This window comes from Argopecten irradians, chromosome 11, assembly GCF_041381155.1.
Source record: "Argopecten irradians isolate NY chromosome 11, Ai_NY, whole genome shotgun sequence".
NCBI lineage: Eukaryota > Metazoa > Mollusca > Bivalvia > Pectinida > Pectinidae > Argopecten > Argopecten irradians.
In genome coordinates, this window is record NC_091144.1 from 40,562,873 (window position 1) to 40,578,350 (window position 15,478).

Below are 15,478 nucleotides of genomic sequence, written 5' to 3' on the forward strand. Positions count from 1 at the left end.
ACCAGTAAGATGCTGGTGTAAAGCAGATATGGAAATATTTGATAATAATAGAAGGACGAAGTTAAAATCTATGAGTATCTTAGATATATTGCTGAGTGTGCATGAAGATTAATTCGTTTTCTTGTGTACTTAAGTTCATATTTCCAAAAAGTAATAAATCGACAGAGAGTGGAATAAATGAGTTAAGCTGTCGAAATAGAACGATTCTTTGGTCAATATATGAATTAAAAAAGAAATGTTGCGGATCTTCAACTGGGATGCCGCATTGACATTTTTGATCTATTACAATATTTGCTCTGACAAAATGACTACGTAATGAACTTGAACGATTTCTTAACTTTGTATGTATAATGTTTAATTTACGGTCTCCAAAATAGAAAAGTCGAGTACTACAGGTAAGTCTTAGTTACGGATAGCAGGTTTAAAATTAGAGAATGACTCACTATGTCTGGTGTTTATAGGCAACTGGTTCCATAAACGAATGGTAGACGGGGAAAAAGAAATATTTGAAGATTTAAGTCTATTATTAGGAAGTGTGTAATTTTCTGCATTACGAAGAAGGTGTTGGGTGTTATCAGCAACTAAAGTAGGGAGGAGTGTTTGTGGATAAGTTGAGGAAAGCCCATGATGTATTTTGAAAAAATAGGAGTTTTCTGCGAGACCGTCTGTTAGATAAGGGTTCCCACCCAGTTTCACAGTAAATATAGTTTCTGCTTGAGAACGATGGTAATCCGTAACAATGCGACCTGACTCTAATTGTAATTTTTCTAAGATTTCAGCTTCAGCGACCGTACAACCGTCCCACAATTCACAACAATATTCCAATATAGGAAGAATAAAAGTTCTATACATTTTGCTAAACGTTTGTCTAGAGAGAATGAATTTTAATTTTCGGAGAACTCCTAATTGTTTCGTGACAGCTTTACTGATATGGTCTATATGTCTGCCCCACTTACACTCGGAATTGATATACACTCCGAGATGTCGGTGGCTATCAACAAAGTCGATATTTACATTATTAAAAACAATATCAATTACATAATTAAGGTCAATATTCGAAATGAGGATAGCCTGTGTTTTTACTGGATTAAATTTCACTCATTATTTATTTTTTGTTCTATAACTCATGGGGATTTGTCAGTGCATAAAAGAGAAGTGTCATCAGCGAACAGCTTAGATAGCTGAGATATTCAATGCTTCATTTAAAAAAGTGCCAGTGAAATTATAAAGTAAACAAAATGACGTCAAAGTTTTGTTAGATGACGTGTATGTTATTATCAATTCTACAAAATCCAAATAAAAGAGAAATATTTCAAACATATCTGAAAAGATCTCGCAAGCAGTTTTCTACAATCATTTGTAAAGTTCAGAAAATCGTATTTGTAGAAAATAATGGTAAATGGAACAGTTGTCAAGATGGATGACATGAAATATAAAGAAAACGTATGAAGTTTCCATGTACGTGTGTTCGTTTTCTGAACTTTATGATTTCTTTAAGGTACGAAACGGCTAAGGAACTGAAATCTTTAGTTTCTTGGTATTGTGCCACACTGTTGGCAGAACTATGACCCTAGAACTGATCAACGGATTTATCGCGTTTTTAATTAGATGTCATTCCACATAATTTGATATTCGTAAATAATCTGTAAGTTGTCGACTGAACAACTCTAATCTCAAAATTACACGAGATATCTAGTTAAGTATACATAAGTCTTTTATTTATATTTATCAGTAATTCGATCAATATGTTAGCTATATTTTAATCATATTAGGGCATGCCTCCAAACCAAGGATATCCCGGTATGGCGCCGGGAGGCATGATGCCAGAAGGCATGGCGCCTGGAGGTATGCCATTTCAAGGGACGCTACAAAGAGGGACGCCACAGCAAATGGAAGCAATGCATGGAGGCCTTCCGGTACAAAATTCGGTACATGAAACATTACACAGCATAAAGTTATGTCGATATATATATCGGATATCTATCAGTCCCAGGCAAACGGTTTACTGAATACCTATCGATTCCCGACATGATCGGATTATCAAATACTTCTGAATTTTAGACAACGTTTGGTTACGAAATACGTTTCAATTCCAAACAAATTTGGTTTATCAAATATCTATCAATTCCAGAAAAAATGGGTTACCAAATATCTTTTAATTCCAAACAACTTTGAGTTACCAAATACCTATCAATTTCAAACATATTTGGGTTACCAAATACCTTTCAATTCCAAACAACTTTGGGTTATACCAAACATCTATCAATTCCAAACAACATCGGATTTTTGAATACCTATCCATTCCAAACATTTTATGGTTACCAAATACCTTTCAATTACAAACAACTCTGGGTTACCAAATACCTATCCATTTTAAACAACATCGGGTTACCAAACATTTGGCAATCCCAGGCAACATCCGTTTAACAGTACCTATACATTCCAGACAACATCGGGCGACTAAATACCTTTAAATTAGTAATATTAATGTGTGACCAATAACCGTGAAATCCAAAGCAGTTGGCGTCTTCATTTAATTTGCAACATGTAAATCTTATTTAATATGACATTGTGGGCCAAAAAGTACCCCTGAACATGCAAGCAATAAAAAACATAAAGTTAATATTTTTTTTTAATTTGTGTACAAAAACAATTATTTTGTCTAAAAAATGGTCATTTCGAAACAAAAAAGGGGGAAAACTCAAATTTTCTTGTAGACTACAGTTTGTCCCAGCTAACATGGCATATAAAACGACCGTGATTCAGCAAGAAGGGAGGTCACTCTAAACATTAAATGTAGTCGTGAAATCAGACCTCTCGTTGCCCTGAGGTGTAACTGCATAACGCTGACAGTGGCAAATTAATTGTCGGGTACATATGATGTCCCGTTGTTGCTATGGTATACCAAACTGCTCTGGGTAGTTTATAGTCGGGTACATATGACGTCCAGTTGTTTCAATGGAAAACCACACTGCTATGGGTAGGTTAGTTGTCAGGTACATATGATGTCCTGTTGTTACTATGGTATACCACACTGCTATGGGTAGGTTAATTGTCGGGTACATATGATGTCCTGTTGTTGCTATGGTATACCACACTGCTATGGGTAGGTTAGTTGTCGGGTACATATGATGTCCTGTTGTTGCTATGGTATACCACACTGCTATGGGTAGGTTAGTTGTCGGGTACATATGATGTCCTGTTGTTGCTATGGTATACCACACTGCTATGGGTAGGTTAGTTGTCGGGTACATATGATGTCCTGTTGTTGTATGTATACCACACTGCTATGGGTAGGTTAATTGTCGGGTACATATGATGTCCTGTTGTTGCTATGTATACCACACTGCTATGGGTAGGTATGTCGGTACATAATGTCCTGTTTTGTATACCACACTGCTATGGGTAGGTATTGTCGGGTACATATGATGTCCTGTTGTTACTATTGTATACCACACTGCTATGGGTAGGTTAATTGTCGGGTACATATGATGTCCTGTTGTTGCTATGGTATACCACACTGCTATGGGTAGGTTAATTGTCGGGTACATATGATGTCCTGTTGTTGCTATGGTATACCACACTGCTATGGGTAGGTTAATTGTCGGGTACATATGATGTCCTGTTGTTGCTATTGTATACCACACTGCTATGGGTAGGTTAATTGTCGGGTACATATGATGTCCTGTTGTTGCTATGGTATACCACACTGCTATGGGTAGGTTAATTGTCGGGTACATATGATGTCCTGTTGTTGCTATTGTATACCACACTGCTATGGGTAGGTTAATTGTCGGGTACATATGATGTCCTGTTGTTGCTATTGTATACCACACTGCTATGGGTAGGTTAATTGTCGGGTACATATGATGTCCTGTTGTTGCTATTGTATACCACACTGCTATGGGTAGGTTAATTGTCGGGTACATATGATGTCCTGTTGTTGCTATTGTATACCACACTGCTATGGGTAGGTTAATTGTCGGGTACATATGATGTCCTGTTGTTGCTATTGTATACCACACTGCTATGGGTAGGTTAATTGTCGGGTACATATGATGTCCTGTTGTTGCTATTGTATACCACACTGCTATGGGTAGGTTAATTGTCGGGTACATATGATGTCCCGTTTGTTGTTGCTATTGTATACCACACTGCTATGGGTAGGTTAATTGTCGGGTACATATGATGTCCTGTTGTTGCTATTGTATACCACACTGCTATGGGTAGGTTAATTGTCGGGTACATATGATGTCCTGTTGTTGCTATTGTATACCACACTGCTATGGGTAGGTTAATTGTCGGGTACATATGATGTCCTGTTGTTGCTATGGTATACCACACTGCTATGGGTAGGTTAATTGTCGGGTACATATGATGTCCTGTTGTTGCTATTGTATACCACACTGCTATGGGTAGGTTAATTGTCGGGTACATATGATGTCCTGTTGTTGCTATTGTATACCACACTGCTATGGGTAGGTTAATTGTCGGGTACATATGATGTCCTGTTGTTGCTATGGTATACCACACTGCTATGGGTAGGTTAGTTGTCGGGTACATATGATGTCCTGTTGTTGCTATGGTATACCACACTGCTATGGGTAGGTTAGTTGTCGGGTACATATGATGTCCTGTTGTTGCTATTGTATACCACACTGCTATGGGTAGGTTAGTTGTCGGGTACATATGATGTCCTGTTGTTGCTATTGTATACCACACTGCTATGGGTAGGTTAATTGTCGGGTACATATGATGTCCTGTTGTTGCTATGGTATACCACACTGCTATGGGTAGGTTAATTGTCGGGTACATATGATGTCCTGTTGTTGCTATTGTATACCACACTGCTATGGGTAGGTTAATTGTCGGGTACATATGATGTCCTGTTGTTGCTATTGTATACCACACTGCTATGGGTAGGTTAATTGTCGGGTACATATGATGTCCTGTTGTTGCTATTGTATACCACACTGCTATGGGTAGGTTAATTGTCGGGTACATATGATGTCCTGTTGTTGCTATTGTATACCACACTGCTATGGGTAGGTTAGTTGTCGGGTACATATGATGTCCTGTTGTTGCTATTGTATACCACACTGCTATGGGTAGGTTAATTGTCGGGTACATATGATGTCCTGTTGTTGCTATTGTATACCACACTGCTATGGGTAGGTTAATTGTCGGGTACATATGATGTCCTGTTGTTGCTATTGTATACCACACTGCTATGGGTAGGTTAATTGTCGGGTACATATGATGTCCTGTTGTTGCTATTGTATACCACACTGCTATGGGTAGGTTAATTGTCGGGTACATATGATGTCCTGTTGTTGCTATTGTATACCACACTGCTATGGGTAGGTTAATTGTCGGGTACATATGATGTCCTGTTGTTGCTATTGTATACCACACTGCTATGGGTAGGTTAATTGTCGGGTACATATGATGTCCTGTTGTTGCTATTGTATACCACACTGCTATGGGTAGGTTAATTGTCGGGTACATATGATGTCCTGTTGTTGCTATTGTATACCACACTGCTATGGGTAGGTTAATTGTCGGGTACATATGATGTCCTGTTGTTGCTATTGTATACCACACTGCTATGGGTAGGTTAATTGTCGGGTACATATGATGTCCTGTTGTTGCTATTGTATACCACACTGCTATGGGTAGGTTAATTGTCGGGTACATATGATGTCCTGTTGTTGCTATGGTATACCACACTGCTATGGGTAGGTTAATTGTCGGGTACATATGATGTCCTGTTGTTGCTATTGTATACCACACTGCTATGGGTAGGTTAATTGTCGGGTACATATGATGTCCTGTTGTTGCTATTGTATACCACACTGCTATGGGTAGGTTAATTGTCGGGTACATATGATGTCCTGTTGTTGCTATGGTATACCACACTGCTATGGGTAGGTTAATTGTCGGGTACATATGATGTCATGTTTGTTGCTATTGTATACCACACTGCTATGGGTAGGTTAATTGTCGGGTACATATGATGTCCTGTTGTTGCTATTGTATACCACACTGCTATGGGTAGGTTAATTGTCGGGTACATATGATGTCCTGTTGTTGCTATTGTATACCACACTGCTATGGGTAGGTTAATTGTCGGGTACATATGATGTCCTGTTGTTGCTATTGTATACCACACTGCTATGGGTAGGTTAATTGTCGGGTACATATGATGTCCTGTTGTTGCTATTGTATACCACACTGCTATGGGTAGGTTAATTGTCGGGTACATATGATGTCCTGTTGTTGCTATTGTATACCACACTGCTATGGGTAGGTTAATTGTCGGGTACATATGATGTCCTGTTGTTGCTATTGTATACCACACTGCTATGGGTAGGTTAGTTGTCGGGTACATATGATGTCCTGTTGTTGCTATTGTATACCACACTGCTATGGGTAGGTTAGTTGTCGGGTACATATGATGTCCTGTTGTTGCTATTGTATACCACACTGCTATGGGTAGGTTAGTTGTCGGGTACATATGATGTCCTGTTGTTGCTATTGTATACCACACTGCTATGGGTAGGTTAATTGTCGGGTACATATGATGTCCTGTTGTTGCTATATGTATACCACACTGCTATGGGTAGGTTAATTGTCGGGTACATATGATGTCCTGTTGTTGCTATTGTATACCACACTGCTATGGGTAGGTTAATTGTCGGGTACATATGATGTCCTGTTGTTGCTATTGTATACCACACTGCTATGGGTAGGTTAATTGTCGGGTACATATGATGTCCTGTTGTTGCTATTGTATACCCACACTGCTATGGGTAGGTTAATTGTCGGGTACATATGATGTCCTGTTGTTGCTATTGTATACCACACTGCTATGGGTAGGTTAATTGTCGGGTACATATGATGTCCTGTTGTTGCTATTGTATACCACACTGCTATGGGTAGGTTAATTGTCGGGTACATATGATGTCCTGTTGTTGCTATTGTATACCACACTGCTATGGGTAGGTTAATTGTCGGGTACATATGATGTCCTGTTGTTGCTATTGTATACCACACTGCTATGGGTAGGTTAGTTGTCGGGTACATATGATGTCCTGTTGTTTCTATTGTATACCACACTGCTATGGGTAGGTTAATTGTCGGGTACATATGATGTCCTGTTGTTGCTATGGTATACCACACTGCTATGGGTAGGTTAATTGTCGGGTACATATGATGTCCTGTTGTTGCTATTGTATACCACACTGCTATGGGTAGGTTAATTGTCGGGTACATATGATGTCCTGTTGTTGCTATTGTATACCACACTGCTATGCTATGGGTAGGTTAATTGTCGGGTACATATGATGTCCTGTTGTTGCTATTGTATACCACACTGCTATGGGTAGGTTAATTGTCGGGTACATATGATGTCCTGTTGTTGCTATTGTATACCACACTGCTATGGGTAGGTTAATTGTCGGGTACATATGATGTCCTGTTGTTGCTATTGTATACCACACTGCTATGGGTAGGTTAATTGTCGGGTACATATGATGTCCTGTTGTTGCTATGGTATACCACACTGCTATGGGTAGGTTAGTTGTCGGGTACATATGATGTCCTGTTGTTGCTATTGTATACCACACTGCTATGGGTAGGTTAGTTGTCGGGTACATATGATGTCCTGTTGTTGCTATTGTATACCACACTGCTATGGGTAGGTTAGTTGTCGGGTACATATGATGTCCTGTTGTTGCTATGGTATACCACACTGCTATGGGTAGGTTAATTGTCGGGTACATATGATGTCCTGTTGTTGCTATTGTATACCACACTGCTATGGGTAGGTTAATTGTCGGGTACATATGATGTCCTGTTGTTGCTATTGTATACCACACTGCTATGGGTAGGTTAATTGTCGGGTACATATGATGTCCTGTTGTTGCTATTGTATACCACACTGCTATGGGTAGGTTAATTGTCGGGTACATATGATGTCCTGTTGTTGCTATTGTATACCACACTGCTATGGGTAGGTTAATTGTCGGGTACATATGATGTCCGTTGTTGCTATTTACCACACTGCTATGGGTAGGTATTGTCGGGTACATAGATGTCCTGTTGTTGCTATTGTATACCACACTGCTATGGGTAGGTTAATTGTCGGGTACATATGATGTCCTGTTGTTGCTATTGTATACCACACTGCTATGGGTAGGTTAATTGTCGGGTACATATGATGTCCTGTTGTTGCTATTGTATACCACACTGCTATGGGTAGGTTAATTGTCGGGTACATATGATGTCCTGTTGTTGCTATTGTATACCACACTGCTATGGGTAGGTTAATTGTCGGGTACATATGATGTCCTGTTGTTGCTATGGTATACCACACTGCTATGGGTAGGTTAATTGTCGGGTACATATGATGTCCTGTTGTTGCTATTGTATACCACACTGCTATGGGTAGGTTAGTTGTCGGGTACATATGATGTCCTGTTGTTGCTATGGTATACCACACTGCTATGGGTAGGTTAATTGTCGGGTACATATGATGTCCTGTTGTTGCTATGGTATACCACACTGCTATGGGTAGGTTAATTGTCGGGTACATATGATGTCCTGTTGTTGCTATTGTATACCACACTGCTATGGGTAGGTTAATTGTCGGGTACATATGATGTCCTGTTGTTGCTATTGTATACCACACTGCTATGGGTAGGTTAATTGTCGGGTACATATGATGTCCTGTTGTTGCTATGGTATACCACACTGCTATGTGTAGGTTAATTGTCGGGTACATATGATGTCCCGTTGTTGCTATTGTATACCACACTGCTATGGGTAGGTTAATTGTCGGGTACATATGATGTCCTGTTGTTGCTATTGTATACCACACTGCTATGGGTAGGTTAATTGTCGGGTACATATGATGTCCTGTTGTTGCTATGGTATACCACACTGCTATGGGTAGGTTAATTGTCGGGTACATATGATGTCCTGTTGTTGCTATTGTATACCACACTGCTATGGGTAGGTTAATTGTCGGGTACATATGATGTCCTGTTGTTGCTATTGTATACCACACTGCTATGGGTAGGTTAATTGTCGGGTACATATGATGTCCTGTTGTTGCTATGGTATACCACACTGCTATGGGTAGGTTAATTGTCAGGTACATATGATGTCCTGTTGTTGCTATTGTATACCACACTGCTATGGGTAGGTTAATTGTCGGGTACATATGATGTCCTTGTTGTCTATTGCTATTGTATACCACACTGCTATGGGTATGGTTAGGTTGTCGGGTACATATGATGTCCTGTTGTTGCTATTGTATACCACACTGCTATGGGTAGGTTAATTGTCGGGTACATATGATGTCCTGTTGTTGCTATTGTATACCACACTGCTATGGGTAGGTTAATTGTCGGGTACATATGATGTCCTGTTGTTGCTATTGTATACCACACTGCTATGGGTAGGTTAATTGTCGGGTACATATGATGTCCTGTTGTTGCTATTGTATACCACACTGCTATGGGTAGGTTAATTGTCGGGTACATATGATGTCCTGTTGTTGCTATTGTATACCACACTGCTATGGGTAGGTTAATTGTCGGGTACATATGATGTCCTGTTGTTGCTATTGTATACCACACTGCTATGGGTAGGTTAATTGTCGGGTACATATGATGTCCTGTTGTTGCTATTGTATACCACACTGCTATGGGTAGGTTAATTGTCGGGTACATATGATGTCCTGTTGTTGCTATTGTATACCACACTGCTATGGGTAGGTTAATTGTCGGGTACATATGATGTCCTGTTGTTGCTATTGTATACCACACTGCTATGGGTAGGTTAGTTGTCGGGTACATATGATGTCCTGTTGTTGCTATTGTATACCACACTGCTATGGGTAGGTTAATTGTCGGGTACATATGATGTCCTGTTGTTGCTATTGTATACCACACTGCTATGGGTAGGTTAATTGTCGGGTACATATGATGTCCTGTTGTTGCTATTGTATACCACACTGCTATGGGTAGGTTAGTTGTCGGGTACATATGATGTCCTGTTGTTGCTATTGTATACCACACTGCTATGGGTAGGTTAATTGTCGGGTACATATGATGTCCTGTTGTTGCTATTGTATACCACACTGCTATGGGTAGGTTTACAGTCGGGTACATATGATGTTCTGTTGTTGCTACTGTATACCACACTGCTATGGGTAGGTTAATTGTCGGGTACATTTGATGTCCTGTTGTTGCTATTGTATACCACACTGCTATGGGTAGGTTAATTGTCGGGTACATATGATGTCCTGTTGTTGCTATTGTATACCACACTGCTATGGGTAGGTTAGTTGTCGGGTACATATGATGTCCTGTTGTTGCTATTGTATACCACACTGCTATGGGTAGGTTAATTGTCGGGTACATATGATGTCTGTTGATGTACCACACTGTTAGGTTATTGTCGGTACATATTGTTTGTATACCACACTGCTATGGGTAGGTTAATTGTCGGGTACATATGATGTCCTGTTGTTGCTATTGTATACCACACTGCTATGGGTAGGTTAGTTGTCGGGTACATATGATGTCCTGTTGTTGCTATTGTATACCACACTGCTATGGGTAGGTTAGTTGTCGGGTACATATGATGTCCTGTTGTTGCTATTGTATACCACACTGCTATGGGTAGGTTAGTTGTCGGGTACATATGATGTCCTGTTGTTGCTATTGTATACCACACTGCTATGGGTAGGTTAGTTGTCGGGTATATATGATGTCCTGTTGTTGCTATGGTATACCACACTGCTATGGGTAGGTTAATTGTCGGGTACATATGATGTCCTGTTGTTGCTATTGTATACCACACTGCTATGGGTAGGTTAATTGTCGGGTACATATGATGTCCTGTTGTTGCTATTGTATACCACACTGCTATGGGTAGGTTAATTGTCGGGTACATATGATGTCCTGTTGTTGCTATTGTATACCACACTGCTATGGGTAGGTTAATTGTCGGGTACATATGATGTCCTGTTGTTGCTATTGTATACCACACTGCTATGGGTAGGTTAATTGTCGGGTACATATGATGTCCTGTTGTTGCTATTGTATACCACACTGCTATGGGTAGGTTAATTGTCGGGTACATATGATGTCCTGTTGTTGCTATTGTATACCACACTGCTATGGGTAGGTTAATTGTCGGGTACATATGATGTCCTGTTGTTGCTATTGTATACCACACTGCTATGGGTAGGTTAATTGTCGGGTACATATGATGTCCTGTTGTTGCTATTGTATACCACACTGCTATGGGTAGGTTAATTGTCGGGTACATATGATGTCCTGTTGTTGCTATTGTATACCACACTGCTATGGGTAGGTTATTGTCGGGTACATATGATGTCCTGTTGTTGCTATTGTATACCACACTGCTATGGGTAGGTTAATTGTCGGGTACATATGATGTCCTGTTGTTGCTATTGTATACCACACTGCTATGGGTAGGTTAATTGTCGGGTACATATGATGTCCTGTTGTTGCTATGTATACCACACTGCTATGGGTAGGTTAATTGTCGGGTACATATGATGTCCTGTTGTTGCTATGGTATACCACACTGCTATGGGTAGGTTATTGTCGGGTACATATGATGTCCTGTTGTTGCTATGGTATACCACACTGCTATGGGTAGGTTAATTGTCGGGTACATATGATGTCCTGTTGTTGCTATGGTATACCACACTGCTATGGGTAGGTTAATTGTCGGGTACATATGATGTCCTGTTGTTGCTATTGTATACCACACTGCTATGGGTAGGTTAATTGTCGGGTACATATGATGTCCTGTTGTTGCTATGTATACCACACTGCTATGGGTAGGTTAATTGTCGGGTACATATGATGTCCTGTTGTTGCTATTGTATACCACACTGCTATGGGTAGGTTAATTGTCGGGTACATATGATGTCCTGTTGTTGCTATTGTATACCACACTGCTATGGGTAGGTTAATTGTCGGGTACATATGATGTCCTGTTGTTGCTATTGTATACCACACTGCTATGGGTAGGTTAATTGTCGGGTACATATGATGTCCTGTTGTTGCTATTGTATACCACACTGCTATGGGTAGGTTAGTTGTCGGGTACATATGATGTCCTGTTGTTGCTATTGTATACCACACTGCTATGGGTAGGTTAATTGTCGGGTACATATGATGTCCTGTTGTTGCTATGGTATACCACACTGCTATGGGTAGGTTAATTGTCGGGTACATATGATGTCCTGTTGTTGCTATGTATACCACACTGCTATGGGTAGGTTATTGTCGGTAATTGTCGGGTACATGGTAGTTATTGTCCATTGATGTCCTGTTGTTGCTATTGTATACCACACTGCTATGGGTAGGTTAGTTGTCGGGTACATATGATGTCCTGTTGTTGCTATTGTATACCACACTGCTATGGGTAGGTTAGTTGTCGGGTACATATGATGTCCTGTTGTTGCTATTGTATACCACACTGCTATGGGTAGGTTAGTTGTCGGGTACATACGATGTCCTGTTGTTGCTATGGTATACCACACTGCTATGGGTAGGTTAATTGTCGGGTACATATGATGTCCTGTTGTTGCTATTGTATACCACACTGCTATGGGTATGGGTAGGTTAATTGTCGGGTACATATGATGTCCTGTTGTTGCTATGGTATACCACACTGCTATGGGTAGGTTAATTGTCGGGTACATATGATGTCCTGTTGTTGCTATGTATACCACACTGCTATGGGTAGGTTAATTGTCGGGTACATATGATGTCCTGTTGTTGCTATTGGTATACCACACTGCTATGGGTAGGTTAATTGTCGGGTACATATGATGTCCTGTTGTTGCTATGGTATACCACACTGCTATGGGTAGGTTAATTGTCGGGTACATATGATGTCCTGTTGTTGCTATGTATACCACACTGCTATGGGTAGGTTAATTGTCGGGTACATATGATGTCCCTGTTGTTGCTATTGTATACCACACTGCTATGGGTAGGTTAATTGTCGGGTACATATGATGTCCTGTTGTTGCTATTGTATACCACACTGCTATGGGTAGGTTAATTGTCGGGTACATATGATGTCCTGTTGTTGCTATGGTATACCACACTGCTATGGGTAGGTTAGTTGTCGGGTACATATGATGTCCTGTTGTTGCTATTGTATACCACACTGCTATGGGTAGGTTAATTGTCGGGTACATATGATGTCCTGTTGTTGCTATTGTATACCACACTGCTATGGGTAGGTTAATTGTCGGGTACATATGATGTCCTGTTGTTGCTATTGTATACCACACTGCTATGGGTAGGTTAATTGTCGGGTACATATGATGTCCTGTTGTTGCTATGTATACCACACTGCTATGGGTAGGTTAATTGTCGGGTACATATGATGTCCTGTTGTTGCTATTGTATACCACACTGCTATGGGTAGGTTAATTGTCGGGTACATATGATGTCCTGTTGTTGCTATTGTATACCACACTGCTATGGGTAGGTTAATTGTCGGGTACATATGATGTCCTGTTTGTTGCTATTGTATACCACACTGCTATGGGTAGGTTAATTGTCGGGTACATTGATGTCCTGTTGTTGCTATTGTATACCACACTGCTATGGGTAGGTTAATTGTCGGGTACATATGATGTCCGTTGTTGCTATGGTATACCACACTGCTATGGGTAGGTTAATTGTCGGGTACATATGATGTCCTGTTGTTGCTATGGTATACCACACTGCTATGGGTAGGTTAATTGTCGGGTACATATGATGTCCTGTTGTTGCTATTGTATACCACACTGCTATGGGTAGGTTAGTTGTCGGGTACATATGATGTCCTGTTGTTGCTATAGTATACCACACTGCTATGGGTAGGTTAATTGTCGGGTACATATGATGTCCCTGTTGTTGCTATTGTATACCACACTGCTATGGGTAGGTTAGTTGTCGGGTACATATGATGTCCTGTTGTTGCTATGGTATACCACACTGCTATGGGTAGGTTAATTGTCGGGTACATATGATGTCCTGTTGTTGCTATGGTATACCACACTGCTATGGGTAGGTTAGTTGTCGGGTACATATGATGTCCTGTTGTTGCTATGGTATACCACACCTGCTATGGGTAGGTTAGTTGTCGGGTACATATGATGTCCTGTTGTTGCTATGGTATACCACACTGCTATGGGTAGGTTAATTGTCGGGTACATATGATGTCCTGTTGTGTGCTATGGTGTATACCACACTGCTATGGGTAGGTTAATTGTCGGGTACATATGATGTCCTGTTGTTGCTATTGTATACCACACTGCTATGGGTAGGTTAATTGTCGGGTACATATGATGTCCGTTGTTGCTATGTATACCACACTGCTATGGGTAGGTTAATTGTCATATGGGCTATAGTATACATTGTGATGTCCTGTTGTTGCTATGGTATACCACACTGCTATGGGTAGGTTAATTGTCGGGTACATATGATGTCCTGTTGTTGTTATTGTATATACCACACTGCTATGGGTAGGTTAATTGTCGGGTACATGATGATGTCCTGTTGTTGCTATGTATACCACACTGCTATGGGTAGGTTAATTGTCGGGTACATATGATGTCCTGTTGTTGCTATTGTATACCACACTGCTATGGGTAGGTTGGGTGATGTCCTGTTGTTGCTATGTGTATACCACACTGCTATGGGTAGGTTAGTTTGTCGGGTGGAACATATGATGTCCTGTTTTGCTATGGTATACCACACTGCTATGGGTAGGTTAATTGTCGGGTAACATATGATGTCCTGTTGTTGCTATGTATACCACACTGCTATGGTGTAGGTTTAATTGTCGGGTACATATGATGTCCTGGTTGTTGCATAAGGTATACCACACTGCTATGGGTAGGTTAATTGTCGGGTACAAATGATGTCCTGTTGTTGTATTGTATACCACACTGCTATGGCGGTAGGTTAATTGTCGGGTACATATGATGTCCTGTTGTTGCTATGGTATACCACCCATGCTGATGGGTAGGTAAGTTGTCGGGTACATTTGATGGCATTGTTGTTGCTATGGATACCACACTGCTTTGGGTAGTTTAGTTGTCGGAGTACATATGCTGTCCGTTGTTGCTATTGTATACCACACATGCTTATGGCATAGGTTAATTGTCGGGTACATATATGTCCTGTTGTTGCTATTGTAGTACCACAATGCTAGTTAATTGCCGGGTACATAAAATGCCGTCCTCAACTGCAATATTGCGATACAAGACACGAGATGGGTAGGTTAATTGTCGGGTAATATGATGTTGTTGCTGTAGTTACTTGCTATGGGTAAATTGTCGGGTACATATGATGTCCTGTTGCTATTGTTACCACAATTTTATACCAGGATTTTCTAAAACTCTTCTCGAGTTGTCGGGTACATT